The 20,770-nt window shown below is 40.6% G+C and overlaps 1 protein-coding gene and 1 long non-coding RNA gene across 11 annotated transcripts in view; one reads left to right on the plus strand and one right to left on the minus strand.

Moving 5' to 3' along the window:
* LOC110989859 (excitatory amino acid transporter-like) overlaps positions 1–20,770 on the minus strand; it is a 97,456-nt gene that overhangs the window by 19,892 nt on the left and 56,794 nt on the right. The window contains exon 1 of one of the 10 annotated variants that reach the window (XM_022254570.2): positions 5,557–5,670. The exons of 6 other annotated variants lie outside the window; for them this stretch is intronic. The gene's annotated coding sequence lies outside the window, so the exon portion shown is untranslated. Of the gene's footprint in view, positions 1–3,728; positions 3,751–4,427; positions 4,669–5,232; positions 5,437–5,556; positions 5,671–20,770 lie in introns of those variants that run through there. 3 more of the 10 variants (XM_022254577.2, XM_022254562.2, XM_087140908.1) reach the window with 3 other exon arrangements.
* On the plus strand, positions 955–11,151 carry LOC147798259 (uncharacterized). The gene is made up of 2 exons (XR_015426339.1): positions 955–1,275; positions 11,063–11,151. It is a non-coding gene; the product is annotated as an uncharacterized LOC147798259 (long non-coding RNA).

The raw sequence follows: 20,770 nt of genomic DNA on the forward strand, positions 1-20,770 counted from the left end.
GTTCAATTACTTACAAGAACACAGAGCCCTCTGACATTTGGAGAAGACTACATATAATAACCTCCGAAATACTATATCAGGAAATATGGAAGCATCTTTATGGGACCGTTCTGGTTTTAAATGAAAGCTATCCAAAAATGGTTGTAATGTCTATTTTCTTTGGGAGTGACAATACAAGTCAAACTACATGTACCATACTAGGACTTACCCAAGTAGTCCTTTCCAATGAATGGCATAAGTGGGGCAGTTTCATAGTTCACATTATTCTTTTCCTCTTTTTAACATCTTTGAAATTAGTCGTTTTTGTCTCACTTTGTATTCTGTTATTGGTAGATTTGCTTTTAAAAAGATTCACATACCAAATGAAAATCCTCTAAAATTGAGAAACTTGAAAGACTTTGTTACAAATTTGGATGGGTGCACATCACCTTACTGTTCAACAGGTCATTTTGAGAACAACTTCAACTTTAAAGCTTTAAAATGTTTTGTGTTTGAATGCATTGTTTACATGTAACAGGCATACATGGTATTTAAGCTTTAATTCAAATGAATTTTAATGAATTTTTGCTAAATATGTAACTTCATAAATATATTTATATCGCATAGCACAAACTGGAACCACAGGAAAAGTCAAATATTTTGCTTTTTTTGAAAAAGTTGAAGTCAATCACCGTTATCATCCCTCCATTTATTAAGGACATTTGTCACACTCCACAAAAGTTCCCACGTGTATTGTCTGTTCTCATGGTGCTGTCCAGAGAGATATCAGCATTGCCCTGGTGAGCTGAAGCAGTGATATCGCAAACCGAAAGCAAATTGTTTTGAAGTTGTGCCCTAACAAAAATGATCAATGTACACGTATCTTTCTTATCAGCCATTTGCCGAGAGGTATTAAAGGTGGAATTCGTGCAATAAACAGGTCAGTTGTCACGATCAGGAGTGAACTCATGACAATACAGAAATCAAATGATGGTAGCGAAGGTCCATTTGCTGTACAGATCAAAGGTATGCAAAACTTGATAAAATCTAATTAGCGAGAACATGTTTCAACAATAACCTGAGAGAAGTACAGGGAAGAACACTTGAACATGCATGGCCTTTTTCTTATGCTTCTTGCGACCCCATCAACCCTACCATGCCACCCCACACCATTTGTCCGCTTTCACCACTGGTGAAAGCTCGGACTTTACCAGAAATGTTCAGCTCATCAACAGTGCAACAGACAGGAGTAGAACAGCAAGTCTGCCCCCAGCCATTCGGGCTCTTCAGCTTCAGGTCAGTGTTTATCTCAGATTTTCTTGGCATGAAACAACCGAAAATAATTCTAACCCCCCTCCCCCATGGGATGCCAGTCCAGCACAGGTTGCTCCCCCTAACGCTGCTACCCACTTGTACTCCTAGGTGCACAGAAGTAAGTGGAAGGGGTGAAGTGACTTGGTCAGGGGCCACAACTTACATACATGTATGGCCAGCAGCTAGATTCGAAACGTTGACCCTCTGACCATAGAGCAAGGACTTGCTCTATGCTCTGACCAAGTACGATGGTACAAATAGCCTCCAAGAGCCCACAGTACAGAGCACACACATTCTATCCTCAAAGTATGATGAGGAACCAGTTCTAAATTGTTCTGCTAACTGCTTCTCTTTCCTGCCCACATCAACTTTGCTTTTGAACAAACATCCTCTCAGCAACTTGTAGCTACAGGATGGGATGGGTGCGGTAACAGTGTGCCAACTAAACACACCTAGCGCAGACCCACAAACAAAAAGGTCCAAATAATGCAGGTTGTGTGAACCTCGTGTGGACTAAGCCAGGTCCACGCAAGGTTTACACATGGACATGTATGCCCTTTCTGGAAAACAGTTTCAGAGACATTTGAGGGTTAGGACTGTAAGTCTTTTGCAAAATATGAACAGCTGGTCAAGGAAATGATTAACAAAGCACAGCTTTAGGGAGTTTCCACAGTACAAGAAAAATGAGTACTTTCAAGGAGTTTTCTGAACTACACAAAAACAAAGTAATGTCCACACTGGGTACATGTAGGTAAGGTAAATATCGGTACAGACTGTAGGCCAATAGCCTTTATGTCTCACATGCATTGCAGCACTACGACAGACCTCCTCTATATCATTCAATATTCATCCAACCATGAAAAACTACAAAAAATCCCAACAACTTGTGAAACTCTTATGCACAATGGTACATTTGTAACAGACAATAGATCTACTCAAAAGTTCACACAATGCACTGTTGTGGAAGGGGGCTTCATTACTCCACAGCGAATGATCCTTTGTGTATTGAAAGCGAATCGTTTATAATAACACATGCCTCCATGATCTTGCTAAACTTGAACGCAGGAGACAACGGAAACTGGCTTGTACAGTTCCCCCCCATCACAGTCCAATGAGAAGAAAAATATAATGCACTCTGTACAAATTTAAGTTTCATAAAACAACCAGCAGTTCTGCTACTCCTGGGAGTGGTGGTTAAAAGTTTTCACAGGGTATTTTTGGTAATTCAGGAAGAACACTGAAGATATAAGTTTTGTGCCTGTGGATATCAAAAGAGGGGGGGGGGCTAAAATATCCAACCACACAATGTCACAGCCCTAGCCTAGTTCAAGACAGTTTTGCACAAATCTGAAATAACGCACTGAGATGCAGTTTTCCAAACATTTCATTATGAAAATGCTGTGCATGTATCCATTCCAGTGTTTGATGAGAGAAAAACAGACGATGTGTTCCAATATTTGATTAGCTCAGCCCCTGAAGTTTTACCTGCTTGACTATGGAAGAGTTGACCAAACCACGGCAGTTTACTCAAATGCACTTGTAATTCACATCCAATTTGAATTGATATGGGTGTTATTTAATTTGAAGCTTTCTATCTCTCTTTTTGCCTGGTTGCAGTGTGCAATAAATCCATGATCTCTACAATGAATCCCTGCTTCCTAAACAAGGAGCCAATGACAAAAGCACACGCGTGACCCTGTGGTACCCACTGCTCCAATTCACATTCAGCCAAAACTAACTCTTGCATCCAACAACATTGTGTGCCCCACACAGAAAACAAAAATGCTAAATGAAACAAACATTTCCCAGTGTTTGGAGGCAGCTACCCACTGTTCCTTTGGCACATAAATGCTTCTGCTCTGTTGGAAAGATCTAAACCGATACAGTTGGGCACTGTTAGCAATGATGTCACTCCAATGTAAATTCATATTTCAATCGGCTTGATCTACACTACCACATGCCTGCCAATGCACTGCAGCAAGACCTGTGGTCCTCTGTATCAACACATCTCCAAACAAATATTGCCATTGAAACTTTCAAAAAGTTCGTCCAGAGAGAAGCGACAACAAGAAATTCCATTTCCTTCTCCTTAACTAACCTGTGACATACATTCTTTTAAATATTTTGAAGATTTCCCGTGAACAACGAGGTACAGGGGCATTGGTTTTTTTTTCACACGGGACTTAATGCCCTTTCAAAGGTCCAAACAAAGAATGTGCCACTTGTTTACACATGTCACTCTTGACATCATCGGTCAAAATTACTTAAACAGATTTAAATATAATGAAAAATTACGATCACGACAAATGCCCCGTTGAACTGAAGAAGGTTCCACACGCATTTAAATTTTAACCTGCTCATGTACAATACTAAAGGGAATGTGACAGAGCAAACACCTCTGAGTTGCTGAAATGGATGTCAAACCTGAATCCTACCTGCCTATCTGCAAGAGTTGCCAGTCTGTCAGTCAATGGCTTCATCAACTAACGTATATATACATGTATGACCAGAGACTGATCAGCATGAGCCACGCACCACCAGAGATAATGGGTGAGAGGTGCTTGGATTTTGCATCAGAGGCTGAAGATGCACTGACCGAAAATAAACTGCACGCCCACACTATGGGTACATTATCACCTATTTGTAAACTACCAGAGTGGTTTTTTTTTTTTTTTCCTTTTGTGTCCTTACTAAACCATGATAAAAATTGTATCCTTTGATCTCAAACCCAAAACATTCATTATAGTGAGACACAATCAATCTTTTCATGCACTTAAATTGCTACAGTTGGCTAACTTCAAACTAATGGCATGGTCCAACTTCCCTGTGCAATTGCCACAGACTGGAATGATTTTGTGGGAAACAATCTTCCTGTTACACTACTATTTTACAAATACTAGGAATTCAGCATTGCAGAAATGAATAATTTGCAAGCACAAGTGACTTGATGGGCCAAGCCAGGCCAAGGTTTGTTTCTCACTGTGACAGAAAGCTACCCAGCAGTGGACAGCAACAGTGCCACAAATATAAAATGCTGAGTACAAGTTTGAAACAATTTAATAAATCACAACTCTAAAAAAATTCTACTTTTGTGGGGAAAAAAAATCAGCATTTCTGAGATATCTTCTACTCACCTTTGATACAGTATTAGCAAACGGTTCTAAAAACCAAACGTACCAAAAATGTGTACAGCTACAATGCAATTCTAAATTGCTAGCAATGACAACTTGGCACTCATGATATGTTGAGCACACGCAGACAAGTGGGTTTGGTTTATGTAGAACTCCCACAATAATTGGTTCCGGCACTGAATGCTTCCATGTGAGTGGCTTGTATCGTACGTTTGTAAAAGTAGAGAGGTGAAGCAGACGCATATACATGTATATAGCAGGTCTGGTGTGATTCTTATCGGTGTTTTGACCTCTCGTCACCCTAAACTCCTCCAGTACCCATGAGAAAAGCAAATATAGACCCATCAACTGCAGCAAATGTACATGGACCAATTGTTTGCACAACGGCCAATTTATAACTCATCTGTTCGCACTGAAACACGGCCAACCACGTGAATGCAGCGCCGATGCTTGGAACGCTCGAAACGAAACAAACTTGGGGGGGGGGTGAAAACATTGTCCAACCAGGGAAGAAAACTTGGGATTTGGAGCAAAAAGGGCACATGCATCGTGATATGTGGCATTCTTGCTGGAGGAGGAAGCAACTGAGTGTAAAAAGGCACCATGTATCAATGCTCAGCCCATTCTGTATCTGCATTTCATAGTGTCTGGAGGAAACCCAAGGAGGGTATGGGCAATTAACAACATGTACATGTCAACCACTTTGGAAACGAATAAATACTTACACCAAAAGTATTTGGTTGATTTGGGGGAGACCCTCTCACATATGGTTGGGGTTGGATTTCACTTCTCACCCCAAATATCTTACCTGTCCCTCACCAATCTTGTCTGAAACCTTGGCATGAACGTGCGCACGCTGGACGTTTCATGCATCTAGGTTTCCTACATGTATTTGCACGAAATGACTGTCCACTGCTATAGAACGATTCACATCATCGGCGAGATGTCGCTACTTTCTGCAAGCCATGTAAATGATGCAAATTACGGCAAGACTTTGCTTAGTTTGCACCGATCTGCATGCAACAGCCAGCCGATGCAGCCTACCGCGGTATTTCAAATGGTTTCGAAAGCAAAAGAAAACTTCTCTCCATCCACCAAAGAAAAATCCAAACAATTAAATCAGTTACTTAACCGGAGGGCTGGATTAGGCCCCACATTGTTGCACTTCAGGCTGGTCTCCTTTCATGACGCCCCACATACCTACATGGGCGTACATATACATGTACAACTGCAAAGATATCTTGTACATATGAACAACCCATGGGGAAAATTGTTCAGTGCTGCTTTGATTGTGTTACCTAGTCTCTATGCTTGTTTGCTTAGTTTCTAACAACTATTATTCCCAACACTTCCAAAAATAACCAGTGTCCTTCAAACAGCAAGGCCTGACTAGCATGTGTACATGTACATGTACGTCAAATTTGCTTTGCTGCATATTTCATTGCCTAGTCTTTAAACAGCATATTACTTTCAAGAGCAAAATTGTTACTGCCTCAGTGAGCACATAATACAGCTAAAACATCCCTTTCCTCCATGTGTTCTAACCTCAAACAGGGGAATTACAGTTGAAAACTTACTTAACAGAAAAAAAGTGAACAAAAGCAAAGTGTTGATAACAAAAGGCCTACCACTTCTGTCTGTATTCTGCAATTCAGCACCATACAATTCCGACTATTTTAGAAACACGTCCAGAAACCCCATTTGGGAAAACTCACTCGACCAGGATTTGCATAGGACTAGCCCCAAACGCCAGAGGCAAGCAAATGTAAAAAAATACACACACTCCCAACAGGGGTCTGTCTGCATCAATAAAGCCCACCACAGGAACCCACCCACCACCCAAATTGCATTTCCCATCGGAACCGGCCAATGTATGGCGCATGTAGGGGGGGGGGAGGGGGAAGTAGAAGAGGAAGAAGAAAAAAAAAGACGGATTTTAGACATTCCTCTCACCCCATGATAAATCTCTTCCTTTTCTGAGTACCTCTTCCCAGGGACCAGCACCTTTTTTTTTATATTCTATGTAACTATTATTTTCTTATCCCATGCTGGATTTAGACATAAAAGTGCAGGTTACTCCCGGAAATAATCCAATAAGCTTGAGCAACTTGAGGTATTAGGCCATTGTGTCATTTCCCCAATGTCCTATTTTTATTTCCAAAATATGTGGTCCTGGACCTCTAAAGATGTATGCATTGTGCATTCCTTGATCATTTCCTGATTGGCGGGATAAAAAGAAGGAAATTGGATTGTGACTGGCCAATGAGATGCAGCTTTCCAAACTTTCTGCCACAGTTTACAGATCTATCAACAAATACGTGGCTTCCAAAGGTGACAACATTCTCTAATTCAAAAATACATAAACGCTACGGTGGACACATTTACCTCTGGGAGTACGTGTATGGTATTTCATACTGAGGAATTTGAGAAAACAGGAGTTGATAGCCTAATTACTGATACATAGTCCAGATGAAATTCACTTCTGCAGACAAACAGACTGCTTTTTGTTGGGAGGAGGGTTTAAGGCACTGTAGGGCATGTTTTCTCAACTCTGTTTAAATTAGGCTCCAAACATTATTAATAACTAAGCTACATGTACCGGTAGTGTGCAATTTAAATGCGACATTGAGACTCTGATTTAAGCCTTCTCTACATGTAGGTACCCCCCCAAAGATTCCAAATAACTCATATACACGTAACTACCACAAATAGAATCTCTCAGTGCCCACATTTTTCATGGGTTAATCTTTTTATGTCAATTTGGAGGCTTGATTCCACCTGTTGTTTTAACATTTTCCAAGGGTGATATTGATGATGTGGTAACAGGGCATGGTGTATGAAGCACTCAGTGCACACCCATCACTGGGCAATGATGTTGTTGTGGAACGCACTTCTCTACCTGGCTCTAGAATTACAAGAATAACAAGCTCACAGTTTGTGCCCCACCGTGTGCACCAGCAGGAACAAATGCATTTACACCAAAAATAGTGATTCCTGCAGACACTTTAGCAACCCTGGATACATCTTACTCCTACACTACCAAAAAAGTGTGTAGTCTAGACACTGTGAATACAGGCACTGTAATTCTTACAACATGTAAAAGAATACAAATTCTATTATCAGAACTTGTCTTAAGCTGGGCTTCTACAACTTTAGGGGGAGGACCCCAATGAAGTAAGTTTCGGAAACTGTCCAGACGATTCAAAAATTTTCATAAAGTTTCAGAACCTGTTCCAAAGTCTCAGAGGATCTGTCAATCATAACAAAGAAGGAATGACATGTATTTGTTGAGCAACACATTTTATGAACGAGGGGCGTACATCCTTTCATTAGGGAAATACTATTCAAATTTTGTTTGAAGTTAATGGGCCAATATACTGTAACTTTGTTTATGTTGTTCCTGTGACTGTATGTATCCAATTTAACCTGGGGCCAATTTCATAGAGCTGCTTAAGCACAAAATTTGCTTAAGCGGGAAAAAAATTTGCTTAATAAACAAATGTTACAAGCTCAGACTCTATCTGATTGTCATGCTAACCAAAAAACAAGCTAAATACAATCCCAAACCAAATCCCAAAACAATATACATCACATGGAATTTTGGTTGGTTACCTGATTTATCGAGTAAGATTTTTCGCGCATAAAGCAAATTTTGTGCTTAAGCAGCTCTATGAAATTGGCCCCAGCTGACTTTTAGTTTTGCTGTGCCATTTTAAGGGCCATCTGGTGCCTTTTTCTAATGCTAATACAAATTTGGATATTAAAGAGAATGTTTCACTTTATGACAGCAGACTAGTGAGGAAATTCTCACAAACATTTTTATTGGGAAAATTGGGGTTAATAACTTAAAAACAAAAATGCTGTTCTTCTGTAATGACATCATAGCAAAAGTGTTGTCACTTGTCAGGAAAAGCATGGAAAATTTTACTTGTAAATGAGAAAAGAAACAAAAAAAGAGACATTTCTCACTTAATAAGACCGGAGAGATGCACAAAACACGTTCCTAAGTGCTTTTCACATTATGGCTGTAAAGCTAGGTTAGATCTTTCTCATAATTTCATACCAGTCACTAGAAAGTGCCCATTAAAATTCAGAAAAGTAGGTTAGGGGGGAGGAGCAACTGCTCCGCTTGCTGGAGGCCGGCCCTGCACAACAACCAACCAAAACTTGCTGACTTGTTGCTTCAGACCCAAAAAAGGTGACAGACATCAAGGTTACAACGGGTCAGGAGGGCAGTGTGGAAATTACTGCTGCCGTGGGACCGGAACAACCCACCTGCCACTTTGTCTCCAAAAAATATCTACATGTACATGTACATGTATGTTGGTGCCTGTTTACGCTTAGAAATTTACTCTGGCGACAATACTGCTTTGGGCTTAGTCATGTTTGTACCAAAGAGACCTACTTGTTCAAACACTGGCGTGGGCACAAAGGGAAAGGAAAGGGGGGAAATGATATTAACTCTTTGAGGAAATCTTGCAAGGGGGTGAGGGCATGTTGATGTTGGAGAAAATGAGTTAAAGTCACTGTCAAAGAATCCTTCAGTGCTTTTGAAATTTACAGCTTAATTTTGGAGAATACATGGTGTAAGTTCTTAGTCACAGAATGTTACCATTGTCAATCAGCAGTTTAACATGGGGAGAAAGACTGACAAGTTGTAACATGCGTTTTACCACAAAGAACCCCTTTGAAACTTGGGTGTCCAACATAACTCAAATGAACACAAACTGGTTCACAACGTTACATGTAAATCATGACAAATTTCAAAAACTGGTGTCCTCCTTCCACATTAAATCAAGTTAAATAACCCTTTAAGAATTTACCCTTGTTCATTTTGCACTAAACACCTGCAATTTAATTTAGTCTTACAAAACAAAGAAAAAGAAAACTGCACAACTAATTTCCAATTAGTCCCTAAAAATTGACACATTTGACATCAGTATTCTACAGTCTCTTACACATCACAAAAACTCCCTAATACACCTCACAAAAATGGAAACATCAAAAAGTCATCCACAAAACTTGACACGAGCAGTCTGTTCAAACCTTGCCAGCCCTGTTCTTTGTGCACAACCTCTCCATTAACGTCCCTGAAATTCCTACACACATTGATTTTTGTGGACCCAATGTGAAGAAACCCCCCCCCCAAAAAAAAAAAGAATGAAAAAAAAAAAACCCTTGCAACATCAATACCTCCAGATACAGAACTGTGCACCCCTGCGACTTTTTCAGTCTGATCTCCATAACTCGGCCTCTTATGAGTCTACGGTTGCCCCTGGGGGAATGCTGAGGTTGCTATAATGCAACCCAATGAGGGATATTGAATCAGTAAACGTTGCCGTGATTACAGTGAATTATACTCCCATTAACGCTGCCACAGCGACAGAAATCAATTTTCCGGCCCCTGCCCTGTCTGTCTCTCCTTCAGCTCTTTCGCTAGGCCCCTCGCTCTTTTCCCTTGCCGCTCCTCGCACAGACAATGTATCTTGTTGGATTTTTTTTTTTCGTCGATAGTTTGCCCTGGTCACTTGACGTTGCCATTCTTCAATTCAAACACTAATCCCGCCAGTGGCCCGCTAAAAGGTATTCTATCTTCGCTTTAGGATGCTTTGATTTTAGCCCACACGGATAAAAATACTTGTTTGTTATGAGAGCAAAATTGCACAAACTGTCTTGTGGGTAACAGAGTTCTATGCGACCGAACATAACGTATAAATACTTGAGAGTGCGAACTATTATGGCAATGCCCTTCTTAAAACCACGCTTGTCAAAGATGTCAACCCACCAATCCCGTTTCTTGCACATTTAGAAAAAAACACGGGTCCATCACTTTGCATCACTATCCACTCCAAGCGGGTACAAGGGAAGGAGTTTTTTACATGGAAACCACGGTCTTTTGGTGGGAACTCACTGCATGTAAATGCATGCAAAGATTTATGCACCACTGGTGCACGGCACTCTGAGCTTGCACAACCAATTTAATGCTGGAATTACAGATATCAGATGAATAAAAGGCGATGGAATGCATGATCTTCACCGGCGCATGCACAGCGTCGTTGAAAAACTTCCCATAAGCCTGTCTGTCCTTTGCTGGCAAGGGTGTACTTCAACTCCAGGTGCATACACTGAATGAAAATGAGCACACAGGGAACCAGACCATCTCATGTCAAAACTTGAATAAAAAGGAAAACAAAAGAACCCCCCCCCCAAAAAAAATCCCACCACTATGTTTTTCCAGAAAAAAGTAAAACAAAGACTAGTTCAAACTACACGTACCTATGATATTTGATTTTTCCCTTCATGCTCCATAATTTCCTTTGAAGATGACTCAAGGCAAAAATCATTGTTCACAACCTCCTTGAATTACTGTGCTTTTGCAATTCCACCACAAAATGCTGACAACAAATTTTCTAGGAAAAAACCATTATGCACAGATAATTTCCACTCTATTTTCATTTGCAGAACATCCTAGCTGAGTGCAGCTTTATTCCAAAACAGAGAAAAAAGGCAAATAAAAACAGAACTTTGCATTCGCTTGGCCGTAATGGAATAGGTACGAGTACCTAAATAAACGACATGGGTACTGCAAATACATGTAATTGCTATCGATCTAACAACTCCTGGCTCTATACCACCAGGCCAGCGGAGGCTCATCACCTTCTCAGGAAGCAGCCAAAGTGACCAGCACAAAGCCTTCCCAGATGCTTGGGCTTCCGCTTGAGGTATGCCGATCACAGTCAAATGAGGTATTACAAATAGGCAGAAAAAGAGCCAAGAGATCAAGCACAAATTGAAAGCGATATCATGTAGGGTAAGTCCCCTTGACATCTGGTGATAAAGGAAAAATGTAAATCTGACCGAGGCCATCACAGGATGTCCTTGGAGGAAGTTTGACACATCTCCTAAATTGTAAATGATAAAGACAAATATATGAACTGTCAAGCAACCTTCTTTGATTAACCTTCAGGGAAATCTGTCATTTTTAGAACTCAAATGGGATACAGCTGGTATTACCAACACTCCACTAACACCACATACTGTACATATAATTCCTGCGGCTGAATGACAGAATGAACGGAATGGGGGGGGGGGATAGGAGCCACGCCCTCCTCAGGGTATGACTAGCCATTACCCATGATTGCTCCTTGCAGTATCAACTATACTTTGTGCCACAATAAGTGAAGTTCACATTGCCTGTATGTACATTTAGGGGAATTTTTTTTTTCTCTGGCCTGATAAACCGCAGATTAAACACATTCCCCCTGGCTTTCAGGGAAGCTGGTTGGGGAGCACAGACAGGGTACATTTTGATGTCGGTTTTTCCCATTTTTTGATGTGTGAGCATGGCTTAGACAGGAACTGACTGCAGATGGCAAAGTAGTGCAGGTCACCGACGACCGGGAAACCCTCAAAGTATTGTATTTCTTGATTTGTAGGGGGCATGTAGAAATTTTAAAACTGTCATGTTGAGTGTGGTGACACTGCTGTTGCAATATGACATAAGCTGCTACACATGTGCATGTTTTCTGTGCAAACGATGTACAATGTACAACATATGTGGAAATGCAGTAACTGCTTTGATTACTTCAGGCTGTGGGGGTTATTTCTTCCTCGGGTGCAGAATTTTCTTCTTCAAGAGTGTTGGACATCAACAATAAATCAAAGCTCATCTTGTAAACTGGATCCCCTTTCTCCGCCTCCGGTTTTCAAGTGGTGCTCATTCCATCACTCGGTGGGACTAAGCCTCCTCAAACAAATGTGCCCTTCAACTGCAAGAACAGCCCATCCAGAGTGTCTCATTGCGGGTATTTCTCACTGAACCCCTTTTAAAAAATGAGATCCACTGATGGGGGGGGGGAGATTTTGTTCTGTTTGTTGTTTCTGGTTGCTGGTTGTTAACTAGTCTACAGAAAGCTGGGAAGGACGTTATTTAAATATGAAATCTATTACAAACCACACAGAAATTAGTTCAAGCATAATAATTTTTAGCTCAAAAGTTAAAAGCTGACATTCAATACAAATTTTAAGCACGCCTGGTGAGCCAGAATGTAACCAACACACAAATACTATCCGATGGGCTGAAATTGAATTATCCATTAGGACACAATACGCATCAGTGATCTTTGCGGATGAATGGAAGGATGTCATTACGAAATAAAAGACGAAAGCAGCTACACTCACATAAAATAGATACTCAACAAAAACAACTCAAGGCCAGAAGGAGGCCACCCTGCCCATTACCATGCCATACGAGAGGTCAATCCACGCAAACTGTGAGTGCATATGCGGGCTGGCAGTAATACAAGTGGATTTACGAATTATATGACTAGTCAGAGGGGGTTTGAAGGAAATAATCCATGAAGTTTTTTGACATGTTTCGAGCACCCACAGATGCAAGATGGATCTTGTTTGCACCATCCCTGCTTTCTGACGATCACACAAACACACCCACACCCTCTTCGAATATCTATTAGCAATGGAAGAGTGACTGTCAGGGACATTTCCCTGGCAATTGAATCTCTAACAGATCCAGCATGTGTAGGTTTGAATAGAATGGACAGTCAGGAATCAGGACCGATAACGCTCCGAGTTTGAGTCTACAGTTACAATTTGGTAGGACTTTGTTCAGAGCAAACTGAGCTTTGTTGTTGTCATTGTTGCTGTTGTTGTTGTTGTTGTTCTTTGTTTTGTTTGTTTTTCACTGTGCCACTCAATTTGTCATCCTGAAGGGAAAACAGGCAATATCAGCATGAAACAATGTTGAGGGTTGCCATTGATTTTGGTTGTGCAGAAGTGGCCTTGGTCATTTCTGGCTCAGTTTGTTAGGGTGGGGCACCAAATCATGAGCAGCAATAAATGAGTGAATGTTCGAGGATAACTGAACAAATGGCAAATGAATACATGGCACTGAAAAAAAAATGAGGAAAAGGGGGAAAATAAGGAAGACACTAAAAAGGAAATGAAGATTAATAAAGGGGTAGGATTGCAAGAGTTACTCCTCAATTTAATTGAAATTTGATAAGCAACCGAAAAGAAAATTTACCGACTGGCAAGGAAACAAAGAAGCATGAATGATATCCAATCAGGATGCTTCAATATTGCTAACCAGGAGGAGTACTGCTGAGAAGGGGTTGGAAAAGTGTAACCAATCTGTTTGCAAAAGTTTCCTTGCTCTGCGATTTTTATTGCCAAAACAAGTACAACTGTTGGCCAAAGAAGCCACCATGAATACTGCCCCCTGCTGTCACCTGTTTTCAAGTACCAGTCACTTTGAACAATGCCCAAGCTCTTGGGTGAGATTCAGCCTCCTCTACCTGCTCGTCCATTCCCACTCAAACTTTGCATTCTGGCACATCGTCAGTTTCTACACTGGCAATCTCCTGGTCACACCCATGTTGCTAACTCATCGTTCTAAATCTAAATAAGCTGGCCAATGTCACAAAAGCTTTTACGAGGATTTACTAAAACTCAAAACTAAACAGGGAAACAAAGCAAACAAACACCCCTAGGAAAATACGCTCAAATGTTGATGCTGTATTAATCATGCACTTTACCACCCAATAACAACAACCTTCTTGAGAGTCCATAGCAATACCATCACACCTCATTACGCTATCACACCCTGGCTGATATACCACCTCTCCTAATTCCATTTCCCACATGAATACTGCTTCAGCATCCCCACTCAATCAGGGCTGGATTGAAGGCCTGTGCTGCGTTGGATGGGGGGGGGGGATTGGCTAGGGTTGAGACAAAAGGGACCGGAAATTACTTTGGTCACGTTCCCATCTCGCCAAGGCAACTCAGTGGTGGGACTACTGCCATGACGATGGTCACTTTGTATCTCATTCTGTAATTGTCAATTGTATAGTAAATTAGTGAGCTGTTCATACATTAAAACAGATGCTGTGTGCGCCTATTGGAGCTGGGAGGTAATAGGCTGTACAAAGTAGGCAAAAGTGCATTAGGTGCTCAACAGTAATGTCATCGTGTCAACAATGCTTGTGCATAAACCGTTACAGACAGAGTGCCTGTGCTTCCTTGGGCCTGCACATATTCTCTTCAGCTTGGAAAAACAAACTGAGAATATGCTGAGAACAGTTACAATTTATTTCAGAAACTCATGTAGACAAAGGCTTGTATTTGACTCCATTGCCAAGTTCCAGCGACTGAGTTCGAGTTAATGTTTGAGTCCACGTCAAAAGTATCTCAGCACACAAGTGCAGATGTGATTGACAACTGCACATAAGAGCAGGAAATTTACAAAGAGCATCAACTCAACTGAAGCATCTATCAGTTCTGGCAAGTTTATGAATGCAATGAGTCTTATTATTATGGTTAAGAGCTTGCAAGTGAATTATTCAAATCACTTTCTTAAAATAGAAATTACTTTTGCCACCTCACAGAGTTTAATGGCTTCGGGTCATTCCAGAAATTAAGAGGTCATTCCAGAAATTAAGGGGTCCAAAAGTCGGACTTTTTTGTCCCTGTTACATCTGACCTTTGTTATTTGACATGGAAATGTCACTAAAATTGATTTCAAACTATTACCATTTGTTTGGCAGGTAATTTGCATTAATTCATCACTCTTGGAGATTAGAAAATGTGTTCTAAACTTACAAAATCGTATGTCAGACGTGACAGGGGCACACAAAAAAATGGACCCCTAATTTCTGTAATTACCCGTTTGTGAAATATGGTGCAACATTGCTGCTGTGCTAACCACTCAAGACTTTAACCGACATGATATTATTATTGTAGGAGTACCATTCAGCACACACAGATGTAGATTCTCTGGAGATCAGAGTGAATTACGGGAAAAGCATCAACTGTCTGAAGGCAGAGCACATAATGATGCTGCCAGACTTCATGATACTGGTACATTGCTTTGGACCTTTGAATCACACTCGCTGGTCGACTGTTACTTCATAATGCAGCGCAGGAGGATCACGAGCTTGAGTCCTAATCACATCCATTTACATGTAAGCTTGGAGTTGGAAGGTTTGCTAACAAACCATAAGAAAGCACTGTGCAGAAAGCAATCCATGCAATAAATTTGAATACAAACGGCAAGGCCAATGACAAGGATTAAATCACAAACATATTTTAAGTTCCTCTGTCAGTCCAGAGGAGGAGGTTTGTCCTTGAGCTCCTGACTTATGGAACATGGTACACTCATTGAAGGACATGGTACACTGCACTGGCAAGCACATCTGGGAATCCAGAGCTAATTTGTGGTTATTCCTATTAGTAGGGGTACATATACACATACATCAGGTGGTTTGAAGAGAGTGAGGGCATGGAGTTTAGGTGAGGGTAATTCTATATCCTTGAGTCCATGGAGTAAAGGACCTTGCAATCTGGTTAATGGTTTTAACAGGGGTAGTGAACTGGTCAGGATCAATGAAGAGAAAGCACAAATGCATGTACTTGTGCCAGGATAGGTCAAGCGGTTCTTCAGATGGGATCCCCTATTTCTGACCTGAGAGGATGCGGGGCAAACTAAGATTTGCCCTGTAGGCCCTAAAGTTAAAAACCTGTCCCTAAACTTCACTTTGATTTCTTGAACACTGCATAGAAACTGCACCAGACCTCTTGCAAAATGTACAAATTACAGAGATGTCTGTCAAGTTCCCAGGAGAGAAGTTCTAACAGTGTGGGTGAAGGCTTTGTGCCCCAAATCTCTCACTACTGGACTCTGGGTATCCTGTCAGGTCAGTTTCATTATTTTTCCATGGTTTCACCTTACTCTCTGCTTTAGTCTATGGGTTCTATGGTTTCACTGATTAGCCTCTACCCACGCTTATAAACTACACACTCTCCTGAGGATTCATCCAATTGCACTTGACAAGGACACAGGATCTTGTACACTTAATTAATCACTGGCATCTATATAAAACAATTTGCCACCCACATCTCATCTCGGGGCCAGTGTTTGCTGGCTTTGAGTTTCAAAAATGCAGCCCGGTTAAGACAGGATGGAGTGAAACACCCCCCTGGGGGGACAGAGTAAATTGGAGCGCAGAGTAAGGAAATGATTGGAGACACCACAGTCAAGATGAGCCTGATCAACTCCAGCCTGTACAGCAAAGATAACTGCATGCACTGTTACTGCAGGGGGTTGGAACTATGCCAACATTAAACCTACCAGGCTTGCACCAAATTATGAGGTTATAATATGCCTGTTTACTGGGTACACACAGTCACTTTAATAACTACCAAACACTCTGCTTACAAGCTTTACATAGATACTGGAACACTCATGCCTGAGTGGTGAAATGACTTAACTGATCAACTGTTGAAAAGCTAATGTCAATAGGGTTCTGTGAAGATGAATTAATCTGAACAGCATAGATTTTAACTGTACTTGAAAAAGTACCGGTACATACATGTACATATTTTGCGTAGATTTTCCTTTTAGGATACAAACAACTGTACATTCATTCCCATTGTCTATGCGACTGGCCACAAAACACTTGTTTTAAAAATCATTTTTACCCCCATCTCTCAATAGTAATCTCATTACATGTAGTGCAATAATTTGTATTTAGGTACATGTACAGTACAAGGTCTTACAACACATTAATACATGTACTGTAAGTACGTATAATTTGAGATCTGTTATTTGGTTAAGTTTCATTAAAATGAGGATGTGGAAGGAGGTCCCTAAAAAGCAGAGCTTGTCAAGTAGGGATACCCCCTTAATATACCGGTAAATAAATACACAGATTAAGAAAAATGTAAGAAAAGGAAAATTAGAATCATACATAAAACACATACCAGGTGTGACACAAAGTGAAGGATTTACAATACAAACTAACAAGACTGGAAAAGACAAAATGTACAGTACATGCAGCAGTCCATTGGAAGTTAATCTGAGCTGAGATACATGTAATTAGATGGGAGGTAAGTTTTCAATTTTGATTGAAAAAGTGGAAGACTACGAATGCCAATGAGTGACTTATTAAAGGAATTCTGAAACTTAAGGCCTTCATGACAAATTGTCTTTTGAAAAGTTGTTGCTCTTGCATATGAAATGTGAAATGTTTTACAATGTTGGGTAACAAAAGGGTGAATAGCATCATTCCTACAAAAGATTTGTTTTATAGAGTTTGGAGGTGGATTGTTATTTTACCGATACATGCAGGCCCCAAACTGAAGAGACTAAACGTCACTAACCTTGAGAGTTTTATGTTTATAAACAAGAAGATTTGAATATTCTGTTGACCATTCAGAAGGAAATTCAACATGTCACACATGTACATACAGTGTAAGTACGGCAAACGGTCCACAAACTAGAAACACCAGCTCTGGTAGAACTGAAAGACCTGTCTGGATTGGCTCAGTGCCTGAGAATATTTCTTGGTTGCAAGTTAACTTTTGCATTTTGGGTAAAGTTGTAGGCCTACACCACACATTATTCCTTGTGTTGATAGACACACAGGACTCCCCGTACATTTCAATTTGCACTAACTCTGGATGCTGTTTCTGAACCTGGATGGAACCTTAATGACTGAAACCATACCTTCCCAATCACATTAGTAATGACTCTTGAGACATTATCATCCATCACTTGCTGACACGACTATGTAGTGAATTCACGCATGCATCATCTTGGCTAAGTATTTTCAACAAGAAGCAGCAGATCATAACTTGTCCCAGATGTCCACTGGACCAGCGTGCTATTGGGCATTAGATGATCTCTGTCCCCGTCTTGCATTATTCAAAGTCACAGAAACCCACTGGGATAGATCAATGATGATTAGCATTTTAAAGAGTGATTGTTTTTAATGGCTTGGCAGGAATTGTGATTGCTTCTTTACCTGCATGTACAAGTTTATGTATATCAATGAACTATTTGAAATTTAATGCCTAGGTAAAGTGCACGTTGTAACTTGTCTGAAAACTTAACAGTAATGTCAATAATCCAAGCTGCCCTCTTTTTGCAATTGGTGGCCCCATTGCATGTAAGCAAACCATGTGGATAGATATGTCAATTCCTGCCAAAAAAACCCTTAAAGATGAATATAAAACACAACTGATTGTTCTCTAACACATGACAAAGGGTCACAACTAATGGAAAACAAGTCAAACAGTGCCTTAGATAGTATCCCTTTATCATTTAGCATATTTTTGTAACATACAATTTCAGTCTACAGTTCGTCGTGTACCCGGCAAAAGGTCGTATGCACGCTTATGACCTTTTGCCAGGAAGGATGATCACGGCAGAAAAAATGTTCCCGTCAAAAGGGCGTAAGAAACACACTATCTTTATTTAGTAAGAATGGATAACATTTACTACAAAATCAACACAAAAAGCATCATTTGAACAACTTGTCGAACAACTTGGAAAATTTTTTTGTAACTATTTGCAAAGAAATCATTATATTTCATTAAAATAAAACAGTTGCATACATACGTCCTTTGGCAGGAAAAAATTTATTTGCAGCGATTATCCTTCCCAGCAAAAGGTCATAAGCGCTTACGACCTTCTTCCAGGCACCGACGAGTTTTAGGATTAAAAATCGCAGTACGCACACACACCCTTTCTGGTCAATTTAAGCTTCTATGATAAAACTGGCAAAGCTGAACAGTCCAACCCACTGAAAAAAAAGCCCTGAGGTTAAACACTCTACCAAACTTTCAGAGTAAAAAAAAAAAAAAATGCAGAGTGGTTCCCAAGAAAAAAAGAGAGTACTTGACCTCACCAAGTTTAAAAAAAAAACCCACCTACACCTACACAGCCGACCAGTACCAACCCACAGCACGATTCAATAATACAAAATCTGTGTTTGTCCAACCCATTCACAGGTGTAAAAACTTGCCAGCCTCTTTATAATAGGGAAACCCTTATTGTGGGTCTGGTGGATATTACACCCAACCTGTCAAATGGAGCAGCCTTTTAATAGCACTGTTTGTATTATGGCTTTATTGGTTCTCTCCTGGTCTGGGGCCTGAAGGGAGATCAAGTTCCTCTACGTCATTTCCCCATAAGTCAAATAAAAAATCTGAAGAAAAAAAAATCTGCTTTATAATGAAGGTGTTTGGTTATTCTGTTACACATTACTAATTGACCATGAGTAATATTACAACAAACATCAAACAGTCCGACACCATCTCTGCTTGGACACTGCAAGCTATGCGGGTATTACCGGTATTTTGCAGGAACGCGAGGCAATATGGATTAACTTTGACACAAATTATACATGCATATGAATATATGTACATGTGGTTCAACACATATTGCTTCATATAAAAGTACAACAACTAAGAAGAGATTTTTTTTTTTAATCCTCGATGGACTGAGCCACACTGGTTCACTCCTTCTGCAAATTGTGATCACTTGTCAAGGATGTAGTATTTTCAAGTGATTAAATATTAAAACAAATGAAAGGTTCCATGCACCAATTGACTCTTAACATGCCACAGGCTTGCAGTAAAACTGTATGTCTTAAACATGTACACAAAGTTTTTGTCTTTCTTTCTTTGTGTGTGTTTCCGCTGAAACCACATTAGGCCTATAGTGAGCAATGCTTTGCAGTTTGAAATAGTCCCAAATTCCTATTACCTACAGCTTTAACCACTACCTGCCGGGTGGATTTTTCTTGAGAGGAATGAGATGACGGGACCTCTTCAAGATTTTCCATTTTTAAATTTTTCAAAAATTCATGTGTTCATTTCTGGACGTTTACACCCACATGAACAACTTTCTGGTGGCTACTCTAATCTGTCAGGCAACCTTCATTGATGCCCGAGTATTCAGCCCAGGCCTGCAGCCCTGTAAAAGAGAGCCCAGAATTGTGAGGTGTTGCATAATTTCCTTTGTTCCGGTGAATGCCAGTAGCGTCTTTTCATACGCAGCTGGATTAGCGAGCAGCGGCGCTGTGTCGCTCATCAATGGGGCCCTGAAGCACTTTTGTCTACAGTGCTAAACCACGGGCGTGCTATGCCCAAAACAGTGGTATACTGTTTCAAAACAGTGCTGATTACCTTTGAAAAATGGAAGTCGAAAAATGATGGCAATTCCCAGCAGCAGGTCCTTTGTTCCGAGTAAAGTCTTTTATTACACAGGCCAGCTCTTTTGTCAGAAACCGGGCACCCCGGCTCTGCATATAAATCCATGGTGCCCGAAACCGGGCTCCCCAGCAGGAAGTGGTTAAGACTACATGCACCTGTTTAACTGACCAATGTTAATGAAGTACATCCAGTTTAATGTTCCATCCGTCAATACTAGATGATGAAAGCATGTGACCATTTTCTTCCAACAAAAAAACGTGGTCCCTACATTTGGCTTTCATGGTCTCGTGGCTATTCTGGGGATTCTAATTCACCTTGAGGTATCTATG

This window comes from Acanthaster planci, linkage group LG09 (assembly GCF_054643075.1).
Source record: "Acanthaster planci isolate LZ-2023a linkage group LG09, COTS_SCS, whole genome shotgun sequence".
In the NCBI taxonomy this organism is placed as follows: domain Eukaryota; kingdom Metazoa; phylum Echinodermata; class Asteroidea; order Valvatida; family Acanthasteridae; genus Acanthaster; species Acanthaster planci.